Source organism: Callospermophilus lateralis, chromosome 12 (assembly GCF_048772815.1).
Source record: "Callospermophilus lateralis isolate mCalLat2 chromosome 12, mCalLat2.hap1, whole genome shotgun sequence".
In the NCBI taxonomy this organism is placed as follows: Eukaryota; Metazoa; Chordata; class Mammalia; order Rodentia; family Sciuridae; genus Callospermophilus; species Callospermophilus lateralis.
The window spans coordinates 64,867,555-64,888,610 of NC_135316.1; positions in this window are offsets into that span (position 1 = coordinate 64,867,555).

Genomic DNA, 21,056 nt, shown 5'->3' on the forward strand with positions numbered 1-21,056 from the left:
GAGAAGCCCAGATGGAGCATCTGTGGGGTTTAAAACTCGGCGCTAGGAAGTGAGTGGATACAATTATGGGAGACAACTTCAACCATCAGAGCTAAGATAAATAGCCACCAATAGTCCTCACTCACCCAGAGGTATTGGGGGATGAGGTTGGAAGGGCAGGGAGTTTGGGGGAAGAAATGAGTGAGTGAAGGGATATGAACCTGGATTTAGAGAGAGCAAGGCTCTACTGGAGATGTGGTTGGCACCTGTTTCTTTCTTTTCCATTTTTCCTTCTTTCTCATTCTGAAGTAAAGTGAGGAGATGGGAAAATAATGTGAGAGGAGGTGTGGGTTTTTGTGGGTTTTTTTTTTTTTTTTTCTGTGTGAAAAGCAACAAAACAGAAGAGGACGAGAGTGAGGCTGAGGACAAAAAGCAAGAGGGTGTCCTCGCTCTGGGCTCTGAGAATGAGTATAAAAGGAAGCCCCAAGGTCTCTTCTGCCCAGAATACCAGAGTAGGGAGCAAACAGGAGTCCAGGGAACAACAAAAACAATTACCAAAAGAAAAGATGAAAAGAACCAGGTTGATCGGTTAGTGCTTCAGGACTGTGAGATATTGACAGAAGAAAATTAGACTTAGTCACAGAATCAAGAAAGCAAGGAAGCAAGGCAGACACAAGGAATTGAAAGGAAACATGACTAGCTGTGGTACCGATTATGAACCTTTCATTACAATTGACTGATAAGCTAACTCCAATTCACTTCAGCAAATCAAGAGATACTATTGAGAGTCAGTATTTCTCCATCTTTCAGTCCAATTCTCCTCCACCTGGCTTTATTTTCAGGTTTCATGTGGTGATAAGATGGCCCCCCAACAGCTCCAAAACCATAATATCTTGGGCCTCAGATTCAACTGAATAGTACACTTCTTTTTCTTCACGAGATGAAAATAACTGGCATAGCTCTTTCCCTGTGATGGATGCTGGTCTAAGAGTTTACTCTGTGTTAACTCCCCTGATCTTTACAAAAATCCTATATTATATATACCAAGACACAGAGGAAAGAAGTAACTTGCCCAAGTCACTCATCCAGCTAGTGACAGAGGTAGCATAAAGACCTGGACTCGGATCTGGATTCCTCATCACTATGCTATGCTGCCTTCAGCCTGGTGCCAGCAGGTGGAAGTGGATCAGTTGTGTATGGCTACACCATTCACCTTGAACTCAACACTCTAGCCATATCTGAATCACAGGCCACATGTTGCCAGAAGCAGACCTAATGATCATTTGAACCCCATGCTGACAGTGGGCAGGTACTTACCCAGAGGGAAACCAAGGTGCCACCTGCAGAAAAGGGGAGAACAGATGGGCAAGAAACAACAGGCTGCCCAAGCCTCTGGCCTCATTCCCACCATTTTCTTCTCTCCCTTTTTTTTTTCCTTCTTCCCCTCTGCATCTAAGACACAGCAGCACTGCGTGTACTATGTGCCAGACACATGGATAGAACAGCAAGTAAAACAAAGTCCTTGCTCTCACAGAGCTTATGTCCTAAAGGGGGAAGTGACATACACAGATAATCACATGATATTCAAAGCAGAGTCAGGATATAAAAATGGTAGAGGGAGGAAGGAGGAACCCTTTCCTGTCTACACAGGGTAACTCAGTGGAAGCCTCTGGATGAGGAGACATTTGAGCAAATATCTGAATAAAGTGAGAGGCATCCATTCTGGAGGAAGGAAGACCTAAGGCCAGGAAGAGCAAGCACAGGCCTCTGATGGAAGAATGTGCTCAGTGACTTTCTGGAATGGCAGGGAGTAAACTGAATAAAAGGAAGTAATATCAGGACAGCATCCTGCGCCTGCTTCTCCAGGACCACTTCTGCCCCTCCTCAGCTGCCCGCTGTAAGTAGAGGGCTGGAACCCGATCTCTCTCCAATGGGGTAGTCACTATTTCCAACCACCTCATTTGAAGAGTCCCAACAGCATCTCAAACTCAACATGTTGAAATTAAAATCATCCTCTTTGACTCAGACTTAACTCTTCTCCATACTGACTGGGGTCTACACAATCTCCTCCTTGTCCAGACGTCACCACCTTGAACCACAGGCAACTTTTCTCTCTCCTTCACCCAACAAAACCCACCCAAGGGGCTTTTATTTTTATTTTCATCCTGCAACGTCTTTCAATCCACTCCTATTTCCATCCTGGGGATACACTCATCATTTCTGATTACAGACAACTGTGATGATTCCTACTTGTTCTCACATCTCCCACCAAGCTCCTTTCTAAGATGGAGGACAGTACAGAGCCGGCAGACTCATCTTTTGAACACAACCCTAATCACTTCTGGTAAAGTCCAACACAATTAATGCCTTTATGATAAAATATAAACTCTCAATGTGGACCTAGTTAATGTCCAAGATCTTTGATTAGGATGACCCCAGTATACATTTACAGTCTTCGCTCCTATTTCTAATCAGCCTAGCCAAATCACTTGGCATTCTGGTCTTCTCTCCATGCTGCCTTGTTTTCCATTTTCTTCTGTTAGGATGAATAATCCCAACACGACTAGTCATGAAAATCTTCTCAGCTCTCTGAGGCTCAGTCGACACGCCTCCCATAATGTGAGCCTGTCTTTGTTCCCTCAACTGGAAGTGATTTCTCCACCATCAATTCTCAAGACCACTTATTCCTTCTCACCTTGTTTCAAAATGCCAGTTTCTATCGCTCCAAATCCTCTTCTTAATTTCCTTCATCAAAACCACTCCTCCTCTACTTCTCCCCTTCTCAATCAATGACACTGGTGAAAAACACTTGGTCCTCCAGGGAGCCTCAAGTCAGCATTGCCAGCATTCGTTGCATTGCCTTGATAGTGGCAATTGCATCACTGAAGGGCCCTGGGTTTAAGTTAAGCTGAATTAATCCTTTTGCTGTGCCACAGGTGTGTCATGGATATTTTGTTCATTTGGGCTTTTTCTATCGCTGAGGATTAGACCCTTTGTTGTGATCAAGCCACCCACAGCATATTGGTGCCTCAGGGGAATATCAGGTCCATAGCCTAGAAGCTGGTGAAAGGAAACCCTCCTCTGCCTTTTCCTGCAGGGCAGCCATCCTGCCCCCAACTCCTTTTTCTACCCCCACCCCTTTGTACAAATTCCCTCTCTGTGTTTTGATCTGTAGCTGCATAAAATCCTAGCTTTCAGTTTCTGTGTTCCTCTAATCACTCATAGTATGGACCTTCCAGCCCCATAAAAAAAAACCAGTTTGTTATCAAAGAACAAATAACTAACACTAACAGGAAGCCCTTGCTGTGGCTAGGCCATGCTGTTTGGGACATGTCATTCTGAATGTCTCTCGTTCACCTCAGTGGTAGTGATCCGTTGTCTTAAATAGCATGAGATGGCCCAACACACCTCCCAGCTTTGGAAATTGGCAGAATATTAGTGAAATGTACCCAGAGTCCAGGGTAGATGCAGGTCATGAAGGGCCACTTGGAGGACAGGTTTTGTAGCAACAAGTAGGCGCAGTGACCCCTTGGCTCCCATGAGGAGATGTAACAGGTTTGCTGAATGATTTCACAGGCAGGGATGTGGAGCCTGTTGGGTTGAGGGTTGGGGGTGTTGATCAGCTGGTCCAATCCATGAAGGAATTACCAGTCTGGGAAGGCTTCACAGGCAGGTAGAGAGGATATCTGGCAGCTGAGGAACTCAGGCCTTTGGATACTGAGAAGCTTAACAAGATCAAAGTAACACTTGCATCTTAATTTTGGCCTTACCCAAAACCTCTCTCTCCCAAATCTATTGTGACTTTCATCCACTTCTCATATCCCCATCTCAACCACCTGAAAGCCAGTGCTTACTCCATCCATTCACCTGTACTTCTCCAGTAGCCTCTGATGCAATTTCCCCAGCTTCATTTCTCTCCAATGCTCCTCACCACCACAGAACATGCTTTACCTATCCAGCATCTACAATTAACATCTGCATTTCTTACACAAAATGCATTAGAATACAATTGGCCCTCCATACGTGTAGATTCTGCATTCATGGATTCAACCAACCATGGATCTAAATGTTCAGGAAAATAATAGTATCTGTTCTAAACAAGTGCAGACGTTTTTGCTTTGTCATCATTTCCTTAACCATACCGGATAACAACTATTTATATAGCACTTACATTGTATTAGGCATTATAAATACTGTAGAGACAATTTGATATGTATAAGTTATATGCAAATACTACGGCATTTTATATAAGGGATTGAGCATTCTCAGATTTTGGTATCTGTGGGGATTTCTGGAACCAATTCTGTGCAAACACTAGGGGATGAATTTATTCCCATCACCCTCTTCCTCCTCCTCCTCCTCCTCCTCCTCCTCCTCCTCCTCCTCCTCCTCCTCCTCCTTGTCCTTCTCCTCATTACCTAGAAGGCCCTATAATATATGTACTCCACTTCCTTTCCTATCCATTTACTGTTGCTTTTCCCATTGTTCACTCTACAGCAATGGTGGGCTTCTTCCTTTCCTTCCAATGTGTCAAGCTTATCCTGATCTAAGAGTTCTGACTCTTCACATTCTCTCCACCTACAGTCACTGACCCTCTCCAAGGTATTTGTAAAGCTACTGCTTCTTATGATTCAGGTCTCAGCCCAGACATCACTGACTGTCCTTGACAATTCTTGCCAGGCCTTATCTTTCTTCATAGAATATATCCCTACTTGATAATATATTGCACTTTTATTGTAATTTGTGTAATTTGCAGTTTCTACTAGAATACATATTACAAGGTGACAAGAACCTCTTCTAATTTTATATTATGTCCTCAGCATCTAACTGTGCATATCTAACAGGCACCCAATGAATGTTAAGTAAAATAACAAATGAATAAAGGATGAATGTTAAAAAAAATGAACAATGGAATTGTCAGTACCAATAGCAGAGAAATATTATCTATTCTCATGAGCATTAATTAGCATTAGAGGCCAACCTTTTCTTAATTATGAGAATGTACCAGGGTCACATTCTAGGTAAATTTATTTGTGATTATGCTTTACAGTCCTCTGAGAAATGGCATTCTGCTTAATGTCAGGCATCTCATCTTTATTCTTATTTCTCTCCAGCAGATACAATAAGCAATAAATAGGTGATCAATAATGAGGAAAAACACTTACTATGTGCCATTCCCACCCGAGGACCAAACATTCATTAACTCACTTCATCCTTACCACAGTTTGTGATACTGATGGATATTATTGATATCCATATTTTCCAGATGAAGAAACTGAGGCAAAGGGAGGGTGAGGTATTTCCCAAGGTCAGCTCAATTCACAGATTTATTAATCAGCCAATATTCTATCAGAGAAATAAAATCAGAGAGAGAGGGAAAGAGAGTGTAAGGAATTGGCTCACATGGTGGACAAATCTGAAATTCTTAGGGCAAACTCATAGCAGAAGAAACACTCAGGCAGCTGCAGCCCATGGAGGAATTATTTTTCCTTAGAGAAACCTCAGTTTTTCTCTTTTGGCCTTTCAAATGCCTAGAAGCAGCCCACCCAGATTATTGAGGATAATCTCCTTTACTTAAAGTCAGCTGAATGTGGATGTGAACCACATCCATCAAATGCCGTCACAAGAACACCTAGCTGGTGTTAAATTGAATAACTTGACCTAGACAAGGTGACACATAAAACTAGTCATCACGATAAGTAACCCACAGGATTTGAACCCAGCCTTCTGACTCCAAGCATAAATTCTTGAGCATTGTGATATTCTGCCTTCCAACCAAGATTTGTTGAATGGATAAAAAATGAAAGAAAGACTCTACCATGACAGCACACAACTCTTACTCCCTCTGAAATAACTGCCTGCTCTCCCTCTCACCTGTCCCCAGCCTTGTGGAATACCTCAATTTGTGACTTGTTTCCAGGATTCTTTGAGCAGAGCTGTTTAAAACGTATTTGAAAAGAGATTTGATGTGTGAAGCTCACTTGCTTTCTAGCCAGAGGTCTCTTTCTATATTTGGGATTTGTAGTGGAAAACCCACAAATGGAATTTCAGCAAATCTGAATTCAAATGTCCTGGTTGCCTGACAATAGAATTGGCAGCCTAACAGCTTCCAGGATGACACTGGCTTGCTTTCCTGGGGAGAATGACTAAAAGCAATTTACACATTACAGAGGGTTTAGAGTGTCTTTTCTTTATCTGCTATATGGAGCACAGTAACCAATACCACTACAGACATGCAGCAAGCTTCCTCTAAGTCCTCCTTTCACTGACTGGAAAGCTGAATTTTGAGCATCACAGGATCTTCTTTTCCTCCCACTTCTTCTTTCACCTGCTTCAAGGCTGCCATCTTGCTTCCTAGCACCTCTAGTCCATGCCCATTCCTAGGTACTGTCAGGAATCCTTGACACAGAGGAAGTACTAATTAAAACCTTTGAGGACAGGAGTTTTTTCTTATGCTTATCTACTTGCCAGTCCTACTTCATTTCCTTTTGAGCCAATCAACTGTTGGCAGGTTGTGTCGAGTAGATTCTTGAATAGGGAAGTCCAGAACTAGAGCAGCTGTGAGAATCCACATCTGAAAATGAATACACTGTGTTGTCACTGTTTGAGCCTGTTGCCTTTTCTAAATCCCTCGGATACTATAGAGTGCTACTTAAGTTTGTCACTCAGTTTTCTTTAATGAAGAATATAAATGCATTCAGCAAATATTTACTCAGTGTTTACCTCATGAAAAGTCTTCTGAGGGATAAAATGTTGAGCAGAGTTCAGGCCCTTGAAAAGCTTCAAATCTAACAGGGAAAGAAAATGAACAAATCTAGGCTTGGTGCCAGAAGCTGTGAGCATTCGTGAAGGAGGGGGCATTCCAGATTCTTTCCTTCAAGCAATCAATAGCTATAGGCCGGCCTTGAGCAGGCACTGGGGATCCAGTGAGCGGTTAACAAAACAAAACAAGATCCTTCTGTATGTGGAGGAAACCAGACAATAAATACATAATAAGTAACTAAGAACTTCAGCAACACAAGACAGACTGATGGATACAGAGTGGCTGGGCATGGTGATTAAGGAAGTCCTTTCTGCAGAGGTGACATTACAACTTGCTCCTGAATTTTTCAAAGCAGAGATTTGGGGCTAAGTAGATTCCCACGCGATGGAACCACAAATATTAAATCTTGAGTATAAGCTCCAATTGTTCAGGGTCTATAAAAGAAGATCCAGGCACAGTAATAAAAGGAGCAAGGAAATAGGAGCAGAAGGTGGAGTCAAAGAGGCACCAGGGATCAGATCACCCAGAGCCACTGGAAGCCTCTGTAAGGTGTTAAACCAGGATTGTTCTCATCAGACTGGCTGCTGAAAGGAGGGTGTTCCATGTGCGTCACAGATGGAAGCAGAGGGACAGAGAGGAGCTGGCTTCTCTGGCCATCCAGGCCAGGTGATGCCTTGGATGAAGTTGGTCACGGGGGAGATGGTGAGAAATTTTTGGAACATGAGAAAAATATTTGCTAGTAGAATTGACATGAGTCACTGATGAATGGTGGAAAAATGAAAAAAAAAAAAAAAGGAATCAAAGATACCCTTTATGTTTTCATCTAAGGCACCTTGATGAGGGATGATGCCTGAACTGGGAAGTCTCCCAGGATATACTGACATGGCGTATAATTGAAGCACATTTTGGAAGGAAAGGAACACAGAGAAGGGCCTGGATACATGAAATAGAGCAAAACCCTCAGCACACAATTGATGAGCATTTGGCTGAAAAAACAATGTGCATGTCAGGAAGCCAGGGGAAGCCAGGCTGGTAAGCTGGAGGTCATATAAGGAGGCTATAAAATGTTGAAGGCCATGAATGCCTGGACAGGGTGGAGAGAACAGGTTGAAACAATGGAGCCACAAATAATCAAAAATTAAGAAAAAAAAGAGAAACTAGAAAATTCTCATTCTATACCTTTGATGCCTTAGGAAATCTAGAAACAAAAGGGCCCCAAGGTAGCGATTCATAAACCACACAGGCCAAGTACAGGACGTACCTATAAACCATCAAAAACTACCAGAGTCTCGTTAGACTCCTTGGAGGTGCCTTTTATGTACCCATTTTCTCTGAACAATGATCTTCATAGGATGTGGATCAGGAACTACTTATTTAAGATTGATAAAGCAAAAAGTCCCTTCCCAATCATCTTGTTGTGATCCAAAATCTTAGTTCACATCCTTGACAACAAGGGTAGCTATCAGGAATAAGCTATTTGAACTCAATAACTTTAAAAAAAAAATGCACTTCAAATATTTAAATTTAAGGAGACCCAGGGGGTGACCTAATGCTTTTGCCAACATGATTTTCTCCACCTAAAACAGGACAATGATTTTCAAATATAGAAGGAGAAACCACACCCTCTTCTCACCATGAGATTACACCAAAATGACCCGAGAAGCTGTTCAAAGCTCTGCCTTCCAGAATTGCAGAGTTACTGACCTACCCCAGGACCCCACTGGGGGTGTATGGGGTCCTCACTTCTAGAGGAAACCCCTCAGAAAGTAGAAGACTGAGGACCTCTGAGTTAAGGGTTCTCATAGACATTTGTTTTTAATCTCTTTAAGTCACTGATATGCAATTTCATATCAGGTAGCAGAGTCTGGGGAAAAGAAAAAGGATCAGACAGCTTTTTGAAACCAAATTATTGCCTCTCTGACAGATACCACTGTGCTGCTTACAAGTATTTTTCCTATTAAGTTTTAGCGGGTGCAAGGGCTATGGTAAATAACCTTTCATCTGCAGAAGCTTTGCAAGGAGCAAATAAGGAGTAATGCAAAGTAATCCTGGGGAAGTTTAAAGAGAGATTGTATCAACTGAATTTAAAGTAATAGAATAGAGGGAAAAGGAGAAAAGTATACAATTGCTTTCTGGAGGTATCCTTCTTTCTAATATATAATTTATATGCAAATTTTGTTATTGTAAAAATAATTAAGCTGATTTAGATTGAAAATAAATGTGTGTATATATGTATGTATGTATATGTATATATGTGTGTGTACACACACACAATTTCATTTAAAGACAGGAAACACAAAAAGGCCCTGAGATTACATAAATCTATTAGAGACATTTAAAATGATTTTGGTATCAAAGAGTTAATGAAGAAATTTAGTTTTACTTTTTTGAGTTTTTCTTTTTTTTTTTTTCTGAGCTAGATGAGAGACAGATAATTTCTTTGGCATCGATGGTAGATTTGTTGTGAGGTGATAGTTTCATTTTTTTTTTAAGGCTTAACTAAACTTTTTTATGCAGTAATAACCACATTTCCAGGAGAAGTTAGGAAAGCTTATAATATTGCACATGAAAAAGAAACAAAACCAAGAGAATGCTGTAGTTTGCACTGGTTTGAAACAAGCCGTGCATAGCTAATCAGTCAGAAAACCCTGGATTACAACCAAACCACAACAGAAGAATATAAATGAACACAGGGCTTGTGAATGATTCTTGCTGGGGAGGGGGAATACCTTGAATTATCAAGTAGTTTTCTGAAAATTGAAAACTAGAAGACACTCAATTATTGGCAGCACACGTCCTCAATTAGGCAGATCTGTGTGTCAGTCAACCAGAATATACAATAGAATAATTTAGGTTCATTCTCTCTCAATCTACAAACATAATCATTTTCACATGGAAACTTGGCAATGTCACACCTCATTTCTCAGCAGACTTAAGAACAGCATGCAGTCTTGAGATGTTTTGGATCACCTTTACAGAACGAATCCCAGTACATTTCCACTCCCCTTACAGATTGTTATCACGTACAATTAAAGTTAAACTGCACTTGTCAAAACAAGATAACAAATCACACTCTGCAGTAGCCTTAGATTTCTTTTTAATCATCCTTTGTCACTTCCTCATGAAGTTTACCAATTGAACCCTTTGCAATGCAACCCCAACGCTAATCAGGGAAGCAGTCATTGTTATAGCCAAAATTATAACTTTAAAACTTTAACAAATAATTAGTACTTAACAGCTTTATAGGATATTTAACAAAGCACTAATAACTTACCAGAAACAAAAATAAAAATTTTGAAAAGTGAAAATTTTATGATGCATTTTTTATTACCCTTAAACCCCTATAGGAGATTGGATAAATTACTAATATTCATTGAGAATTGAACCAAAATGTCTGGGGATATATGTCAGTAGTAGAGTGTTTGCCTAGAATACACAAGGCCCTGCATTCAATCTCCAGTGCCAAAGAGAGACAGAGAGAGGGAGGGGGAGAGAGAGAGAGAAATAAGAGAGAGAATATGTGTGTGTGTCTTGGACCAAAAATTAACAAAATAATTTCACAATTACTGCACCAAGAATTTGAGAGCAGCTTTCTTGGGTATTTAAGGAGGGTTTTTATTTTTACCTTCTGTTTCAAGACCCCATCCACAGCAATTTGGTCTTTCCCTCTTTTGTAATTTCTATGTCCTTTCTCCCTTCCACATTGGTCTTTATAAATTGTATCAACTAGTTTCCAAATGGGGATGCTCCTTTCTAAGTTCTGTTTGTATGATTGCAGATGACTTCATCTAGGACAACTAATTGTCTGGGTTGCACACACAGACAGGTCAGATGCCCAGATCTGACCTTAGTCATCTTGACATACAGTAATTTTTGTCCTCCTGGAGAATCCCAAATCTCTCCATGTTCTTCTCCACTTATTAGATTAAAATTAAACCCACTGTCTGCAGCCATTTAAATTCTTTGAATGAGTTTCATACCAAAAATAGAAAAATACAATGAAAGTGAACATCTTTAAGTGCTATGCCAGGCACTGTTCATAGAACTTACATGTATTAACTCTTTCACTTTCACAACCCTATGAATGAGGCTTGGTAAGTATCCCCATTCTCTGAAGCATGAAGAAATGGCACTAGTAAGAGGCATAACTAGTACTAAGCCCAGCACCAGTCTTTTACATGTCACTCAGCCATTTCTCTACTTTGAGCCCAGGTGTCCAGGATCATATGCTTAGTTGGGACCACCACTGCCCAATGACAAAATCCAAATTCTAGACTTCCTGGTGGCACCAAAAGGAGAAAATATGGAGTTTAAGAAACATTTATTTTTTTTTATTCCTACATTTTGTAAATTATGTTCCCCAAAAGATATTTATCACTGTCTCATATTAGAAATGGAAAGACTGATTCTGGTGCACATTAAATTTGAGAACCACTGAGCTAGAGTCTGGGAGCTGTGAGGGTAGGGAATACATTATCAGGATGATGGGAAATTGAATGCACAAAGGCATTGAGCATGGAGAAACAACCAACACTTTGAGGAAATAGAAAGGAGTATTCCTTGAAGAGTCCAGAGAGGCAGGGAGAACCAGCTTTGCCAAGACTGGGGAGGCAGGCAGGGGCCAAGCCAGTGCAAGCTTTAGTAAGAGAAGCTTTATCCCACCAGCTATGGGAAGCCACTTCAGGCCTCTACTTAGGAATGAAAGAATATCAGGTTTGCATTGTGCAAACATAGCTGCAGCTGTGTGGAGAAAGGATAGTATGAGGAGACCCATCAAGGGAATATTGCAGTAGAAAAGGTAAGATGAGACCAAAGCGGAGATCCAGAGGTGGCAGAGAAAAAGATAGAAATGAGCATATCCAAGAGTTCAGTTGAAGGGGGAACACTCAGTACATCTTCCAAACAGCATCAAAATTGGAATGGTAAATTAGATCCTGTCAGTCCTCAACTTGATTGCTGAAGAAGCTTCCTAGTGTCTTAGGATGGAGTCTAGAATCCTCCACATCAAGACCGTCGCCTGCTTTTCTCTTTGTGTCTACACATGAGCCTTAGGCACTCTCTTTGCTCCCACCTGAGAGTTTTCCACCTGCTAGTCCCTTTGCCTGAAGCACCTCTTTGGTAACTTTCACATAAAGACTCCTCCTCATTTTTTTAAATTAATTTTTATTGTTGGTTGTTCAAAACATTACATAGTTCTTGATATATCATATTTCACACTTTGATTCAAGTGGGATATGAACTCCCATTTTTACCCCGTATACAGATTGCAGAATCACATCAGTTGCACATCCATTGATTTACATATTGCCATATTAGTGTCTGTTATATTCTGCTGCCTTTCCTATCCTCTACTATCCCCCTTCCCCCCCTCCCCTCCCCTCTTCTCTCTCTACCCCCTCTACTGTAATTCATTTCTCCCCCTTATATTTTCCCCCTTTCCCCTCACTTCCTCTTGTATGTAATTTTGTATACCCCTGAGGGTCTCCTTCCATTAGATGCCTACTTCTCCGAGGAGACTTCCTGCATCACCCAGTTGAAATACGTGCCCACACTCTTATCCACCTCAGTACTTCACTTACACTATCGGTAGGCTTTAGATCATTGTATTATTATCTGGTTTTCATTGACTGCCTTTGTTTGTCTTGATGAATGCAAGATCCATGAAAGCAAGAACCCCATCTGCTTGGTTATCTAGCACAGTGCCTGCCCTTACATGTGCCACCAATTCACAGTAAATACATATGGGCAGTTTGACAAACTCTAGGTTTCACCATAGGCTAGGTGATGGTGACCTTCTCCAAGGACCAACTTTGGTAGATCTAGAAGCAAAGTATCAGACTTATCATTATTTCTCCTCTCCTTCTTTATTCTGTACCTGAAGGTACTAAGTTAAAAGCTATTGGCCTACAGACATCCAAAAAAATTAAAAAAAAATGTATAGTTTGCCAACTTGTTTTTTTCCTGTGTTGCTTATTGGTTTCTTATATCCACATTTTGTTGCAATTTCTTAAAGTTTGCCAGTACAACAAAAGAGGACCATACTTAACTAGAAGACTAAAATAACAAAGGGCCAAATTTTTTATAATTGAGATTTTCAAATCACTACAGAGGTGGGCCTTCTTTCTATATAAACATTAATACAATTTTTACAAAAATTGATTCCTTGAATTGTGCCCAGAAGCAAATCAGTGTGGCTAATAGAGACTAGCATGTGTGTGTGTGTGTGTGTGTGTGTGTGTGTGTGTGGTTTAAATTAGTGTTCATTTTTTTTTTCCACATTCTGGAGTAATTTCTATTTGCAATGCCCCTTCCAATGACTAAATTTTATCATTCACCATAGAAGCCAAGGTTTAGAAAATTGTATAATCCCTATATTCTAAATCAGGAAATTGAAGCAGAGAGAGATTACCTTTGCCAAGAAAGAGAGTGGTTTTGTGGCTGAGTCAGTTTCAAATTCAGAGTCTATCCCAGGCTTTCAACACTCTGCTAATGAACTGTGTACTATTTTCATTTCTGTTTGCTTACGTGAGTATTCACCAAGCCACCAGCACCATATGAGATCGGTATCCAAGCTATAAAGGCTTTTCAAATTGCTAACACTAGACATAGTTCAGACTTTAAGTACCAGGAAGCAACTGGGAACAGCTGCTTTTGAATCAGACATAAATCTAAGCAATGTTACAATATAGCAAAAGGGGGAAAAAAAGACCTTGTCTCATTAAATAGCTAACAAGAGAGTGTATCTGATAGTAAAATCTTGGCAGAACATAAAATACCTGTTTACTGCCAAATTCTAGTCACACAACATTAAGGTTACCTATTTAAGCACGGAGCACTGGCTTCTCATCATATATAATTCTATCAAGGAGTTTCCCTCGTGAATCTTAGTTGCCTTTAGAGTGAGTAGAAACACTATTGCCAAGATTGCTGGGACCTAACCTCACAGGGATTTGTAGATAGAAAATTAATCCCTCGAATTGTGCCCAGAAGCAAGTCAGTGACTAATGGAGACCAGCAAGCAAAGGCATAGCCAAACCCTCAGAGCCTGTAGCAGCCAAAGCTTTTTGAATAATTTTTCAGGGTAGCTCCTTAATAGAGCACATAGACAAAATCCCATCTGGGCATTAGAAATAGGAATTATACAGGCATGGTCTGTTTATTTTCCCTTCATCCTTTGTTATGGCCCTTCTCCAATTAGATTGTATTTGAATGTCTGGAGTTTGTTATAGGGTGACCACCTCATGCCCAGTAAAAAGGTTTGGTTTTTTTTTTCTTTTTTTTTTTTTTAAACTTTTGCACAGCCAAATGGTAATGTCAAAAAAAAAAAAAAAATCCTGGGGGAAAATGTCCCATGGGATATTTTTAATCAAGTAACACACATTTCCCATATAAATGTTGCATAGAGATGGCCATGAAAATAACCCATTAAGTAAAATATTCCAAAATCGAATCTAATAAAGCTGGATAGAAAAATCCATTCTTCTACTTTGGAATAGAATGTATAATAAAACCAGGGAAATGTTCATATGGCATTAAACTCTACAAGCTTAGTGTAATCCAGAGGCCTCACAGAAAAGCAGAAAGTAAGAAATGGGAAAATAAAAGGGTGATCGCATTCTAACACAGCCACAATTAATAGATCTACCTTCAAATAAAAGAAAAAGAAAATCAATTCAGTTGGAAAGATGTCAGGATGGAGCAATTACTCATGGCTAATTACTTTTTAAAAGAAGATGACAATGGGTTAGTTTTCACTGATATTGATGAAGGAAAACCTTTGGGGAAAGCATTTGTAAAGGTTAGCAAGGATATGAATTATCCTCCAGTATGTTGAAAGGCAAAGAAGAGGGAAGAATAAGTAAAATACTAGTACAGTCTAGTGAAGGTCATCAAGACAACTGAGCTGATACTATAAATTACCATTTTCTAAAATCCGAACCTGTCATCAACATGTCTCACAGTGAATTATTTCCTAGAAAAGATGATTTGTTATGAAATGTTCAGTAACTCACCAGACAAATGACTTTTAAATAGTTTTATTCAGTAGTACATTGTGAAAGGCAAAATGAGATGTAGTTGTTCTACCTATGAATTAAGAATCCTTTTGAAACAATTACTGCAGAATTGCTGGAATGTGCGGTCCTGGTATTGGCCTTAGAGAAACCAGTGGTTTTTAGTGATACCTGATCACTGAGTTCATCCACAAAACCAAAAATATAAGAAAACCTTCATAGTTTTCACAAGCAATCTTTGAATATGTTAATTGTTATAGCTTACAGTTGTCATCAAAGACCATGCATATTTGTAAGAAATGAACACACTGGTTCATTCATTTTCATTAATAAAAATATCTGTGAACAATGAGAAAAATGTATATCAATAAAAATCCTTCCCCTGGTATGGCAGATCAAGGGCTGTATACCATACACCAAGATTTTTAGCAACCCCCTTTAAAATACATATACATGTATACACACAGTCTACAGGTGCACATGTACATATATGGGCTTATCTATAAAGCCATGCCCCCTCCCCCAACGAACACACAAAGAGATCCCACTGAAAACCATTAACAATGGCTGATGCATAGACACATTTCAAACAGAAAATATGTTTATTTGCTCTCATCAAAAGCGTGGTGAACAAAATAAAATCTATTAGCTAGTACTGTTTAGTCATCTAGTCTTTGATACTGAGACTTGAATCAATTACTAAGACATCAGGGTTAATTCCCACTTGTACAAGAACATATTTTTGCCAAAACCACAGCTGAAAATCCTAGTGTGATTGTTTTCACTGGCACTTCAATACTGCGTCCCCTTTCTTCTATGATTTCCCACCACCCCAGGTTGGCCGAACTCTTCCCTGCCCTTCCCACTCATCTCCAACACCCTTCTCAGTGTTCTGCTGATGTAGTTTCAATTGTGCCAATCTCTCTGCCTGCAGAGTTCTCTTTCTCTCATCACTCCTTTATAGAAGGCCCTACCCGTACCTGTGCCTCAGAGTTATTATAGTTCATTCATACCTCATTTATCAAGCACAACCCAGGAAGCCTTGTCTGACTGCAGCAGCCCACAGTGAGCTCGCCATCCTCTGGCAGTTTGTACTGTCAGACTTGACATCCTCTTACTACCTCATGTGAGTATTTGTCTTTAATAATTATGTCAGTTATAAACTGCTTGCGGCAGGCCAGCACTTAGCAAATCTCTGTGCCCTTAAAAATGATAACATCATATCTTCTTTATAGTAGGTGATCAAACAATGCATTTTGATTCATGAATGGGTTGATTTTAAATGGCTTTAAATGTTTCTCCAGATTTTATGTAGGCAAATTAGCTGAGAAGCAGATGGCATTCATATAAGCAACTAGGTGAATTTCTCTTAATCATAATGCATACACTGGAATTCTACATCATGATGTCACTGGGTAACAGAATTCATCAAGTCCACAGTGTAAAAGACAAAATGTAGAAAATGATTGTCATTATCTTGGCTCAAATTGCCTTTATTTGGGTTATCATTTTGAGTTAAGAAATTTGATGGTCAAGAAAAATCATAACGATAAGTTAATTATCCTTCCAGGTTTTTAGGAATATTCTTTCATTCCTTTATAGGAAAGCCTAAGAAAGGGAAGTTAAAGACAAAAGCCAAATAAAGAAGGCTTTCAAAGGAATATAACTGCCCTGAGGCGACACAGTATTGAAGTGCCAAGATTGCCTTCTTCCTGAAAACACACCTAGAAATGGGGTAGGGAAAGAAGAAGAAACAGAGGGAGGAGGTGGCAGAACCTAACCCCTCCACATCTGAGTACAGAGGACAATGAAATGACAAAGGGCACCTGGTCAGTCTCAGCAAACCTTTCTGGAAACATCTTTTAGTCACTTCTTTCCTTAAACATGTGACTGTTCTGCAAGTGTTGCTTCATAGCAGGACATTTTAATTCAATAAAGAAAAGAAAGGCAAAGGTAACCCTCCTTTTACCATCTTAACAGAATTAAGGCATTAATAAAATCAAATTGTCATGGTCCAGAGGGATTCCCGGATCTGACATTCTGTGCTCAGCTCCATCAGGGAATTTCACCATATCTATTTGTTAGTACATATTATAGACACGCTCAATATCTTCTGTGAAAATGTCATTATAACCAGCTAAGGGCATTGGTTTTCAAACATTTGGAAGTGTTAAGAAGAGCTCAGGTGGCCTCTCTTTTGAATAAAGGAGCGATTACTCTGATTGTTCTTCCTAAAGAATACTTTCAGATTATGAATGCATTGGATCACGTGTGTTGTAACTCAACTCGACTATCTTTCATAGGTATCTAGAGGGCTCTTAAAAATACAATAACATTTGAACTAAAATTCCGCAAAAACTCAGATAAGATAAAATTACCTATCTGAGAATCCTCTTTGGAGAGTGTTTTAGAGGGTTTGAAAAGGGACATTGATGGATTCCTGCGGACAAAAGTTTAAAAAGTAATAATATCTGAGCTGGGTGGAAAACGAAAAACAAAAAACAGAAAAGATGCTGAAGTGTTCCCAGTGTATTCTGCTGATACTTTAAGTTCTGCACTGCAGTAATTGGAATGGGATTTCATTACAAGAAGTTTTTACCCAGTCACATCTACAGCATCCTTGTAAGAGAGTGATAGAGACCAAGTGTACCTGTTATGATCATTACCACCATGTCTCCAAGGAAACAACTCCAGAAAGTTATCAAAGACGCAAAAGTGGAGGGGAAAAACATAAGGTACTGCCAGACAAACTCAACACTCCAGAATACTTGAAGCTTTAACATAAATAAATAAATAAATAAACAGCTCCTAGCGTTCCTCTTAAACGATGGGAGGGAGGTGCTCTCCTTCCTTTTATATTTCAGTTTTGACACAAAGAACAACACATTTTCCTTGAAAAATATTTTTCATGTTTCTGACTTCTTCAAAGAACATAGAGGCTCAATACGATTGGCAAGCACCAAGCAGTTAAAAGTGTAGGTAAAGTTAAAATTAGCCATGGACACAGGTAATTTCTTCAAATTAAGTTCTTTAAAAATGATTGTTATTCGTGCCTCTTTCCCATATCTACATTACCTTAGAGAAGTATGTGCTAAATCCTAGTTGGCAAGATATGTTATAGAAATATGTTACCTATGATGACAAAATTCCCATGCTCCATCTCTACACTAGGATGCACATTTCCCTTCTCATTTAAAAGGGCTGCCTTTGAAATTCATGGGCTCTCATCACAGTGTGATAATTCTCAACCCATATCCTATCTCCATCCAGGAAGCTGAAAGGCTGATGTTCTCTGAAGGTGGGGAAAGAATAAATCCTATAAATCCTCTCCCCTCCTAGAAGACAGAGCAACCCTGCCTAGGGAAGAAGGAAAAAGAAGACAAAGATAGGTTTCTGCGTTCCAAGAACTCTCTGATCCTGAAGCTCATTTCTTTTCCATTTTAAGAGTATTCTTCTTCTTTATACATCTATGTCTTTCGATTCTACCCTCAGTCCATTCTCTTCTCACTCCACTAACTCTCCTAACAAAAGCTCCAAACAATTGGCTCCAACATCCAGGGTGGACTCAAGTTTTATAAGGGCAGAAATTTATACAATTAAAAAAGAATATAAATTTGAAAATGCAAAATTAGATATAAAAGCAACAGCTTATGAAGAATGAGACAACACAACACCTTAGCGATGTCATGGCTAGTCTCAGGCACCACCCAGTCAGGACCCCCTCCACTGTCATAGGTTATAGATCTAAGTTGTCACTGCCAGCAAAGTTATGATTCTTACCTTACTCTCACTCAGTCCATTTTCATGTAATCTTGCTTTAGAAAATTACTTATTTCACTAATAAGGTGCCTGGTCAGTTGAGAGAATTCACCAATGCTTATGAGTCTTTTGTGCAATATTTCATTAAGCATTTGCAATATCCTGGTTGATAACTAAAGGAAGAAATGAACACACTTATGTCTGGCAATGATTATAAAAACACAATAAAAATTAAAATCCTCTGGACAAATCTTCAGTGTCTTTTTTCCAAGTTTTTGTTTTGCTCTGTGTATGTTTCTTAATCACAACCATATATTACAATGAATTTTATTTTAGTAGCCTCACCACTACTCTTTAAAATGCACATAGATTTGCAAGATAGGCAAAATATAGACTACAAATACTCTCGGTGGTTAAAATTCAATTGTGCTGATGAAATTAAAGGAAAAGGTTCATTTTCTGAGGCCATCTTTGGGTTTTCTGAAATCCTGGTTGCTGGCTTACTCACTAATTTGGTAATTTGCAATAGGTTTTCAGTCATTAGAGCAAATTAGCAAGGTTTAGCTATAATGTGAATATTAATATCTTCATTTAGAACCATTCCACGTGCCCTCTCTTGGTTTCTAAGGACAAGTTGCTTTTTTAAACCTTGGAGAAAGGCTATATGAAATACATGAATATGATGCTTATGAAAAGGCATTTGATAACCAATGCATTATTTTTCATCTTCTATGAATAAAATGTCAGTGGCTTTGCTAATATTGTATTTCAAAAGCCCCAAAGACTGACAGACAGCCTCAAGCACATATTGTGCTATATTAAAGAAATATTGGTCCTTGGCTAGAAAGGATTTTCCAGCCCAGACTGAGCAATAACCACTTGATCACACATCTCTCCTGCATCTAAGCTCTGAATGGCAAAGCATGTGCCTCTCATTGGCTGGTTCTGAGCCCTCTACTCAGCATCCCGCAGTCACTGGGGCTGTGTGCCTCTAGCTACATGACATCTGGGGCACACAGCAGAAATGTTACCTTCCGTCCGTGACCCTTTTAAGACCCTTTAATGTCTACCAATGTTGTCACCATGGCACTCACTTGCTTTCATAATTCTCCCTGACAACCACTCCCCCTCAATCCCTGCTCTCACCACAGTGCTATAATTTAAGTGCATTCTAGAGACCTCCACTGTCAGTGTCTTTGTTCCTAACAGAAGCAACATTAGAATTTTTCCTGTGAATACACCAAACTACCCATATAGTAGCTCCTGCAGGATAGCCCTCCCAAGTTTCGTATCTAATCTGTGCTATGCCTGACTCAGGCTTCAGAGAATTCCACAGATTTCTCTCCACTTCTTTCCTAACTGTGGCATTATTTAAATTTAACACTTGTCATCAATCAGCTTGGAGGCAAGAATAATCACATGAAATAGTATCCTCATGAAAAAGGAAGATAAATTTGCCAGCTGAGACCTCCAAACAAGAGGCCAAGATGGATGGTGGCATAAGAAATCAGAGTTCTGTATTTCTCTGAATTATTTCACTTTCCACTTATGATTCTACTATTCTAAAAATAATCCTGAACTTTGGAATTTTATCCATGCTTTCACCAATGTGGATAAACAAAATATGGATTTTAATATTGCCTCTAGTAAGCACTAGAAAGTAATATGTAAAATAACTAGCACAGAGCCTTCCATTTATTTGGATCTAAATAGATAGGAAAGTTATTGTCATAATAGAAGTCATCGTTAAAGGGGCATACAGCCAAGCATCCATCTAGGTTCTTGCTGGGGCCCTGGAGTTCACAAACAATGAAACAGTCATTGACAAGGTTTGGACTCCTAATCCAAGTGGAATTCTGATCATAAGCAGCACAGCATACAAGAAGCCAAGGGAAAGTTGACTCTGGGCTCTTCAGGAAATTTTGAGACTCAAAAAAGAAGATGATTGCCAGGCGTAGTGGCACACACCTGTAATCCCAGCCACTGGAGAGGCTGAGATAGGAGGATTGTGAGTTCAAAGCCAGCCTCGGCAAAAGTGAGATGCTAAGCAACTCAGTGAAACCCTGTCATTAAATAAAATACTAAATAGGGCTGGGGATGTGGCTCAGTGGGTCGAGTGCCCCTGAGTTTAATCCTCCATACACAAAAAAATAAATAAAAATAAAAATAAGATGATTATCCACACGGATTCCAAAGGACCAGACTCAGAAAAAATATTGGCAGGGCCAACATTTTAGAATTGTGATAGAGACAAAATCAGAACAAGAACAGGTGGGGAGCAGATGGCCGCCATCTTGGACTTCAAATGCAGGTGCCCATCCAGCTCTCCCTTCTGAGCCAGTGGACATGCCCTGGGTAAGGAGGGCAGGTGTTAGGTTCTGAAATGGAACAGAGAGCATAAGTGATATGAGATATGAATGCTTTCAGCCCCTTTGCATTACTTATAAAGTTGTATAAATACCACTCTAATACTACCACCTTTGGAAAACACCTACCTTCAAAGCCTGCCTACCTGAGACACCACATTTTTCTGAACAAGAGTC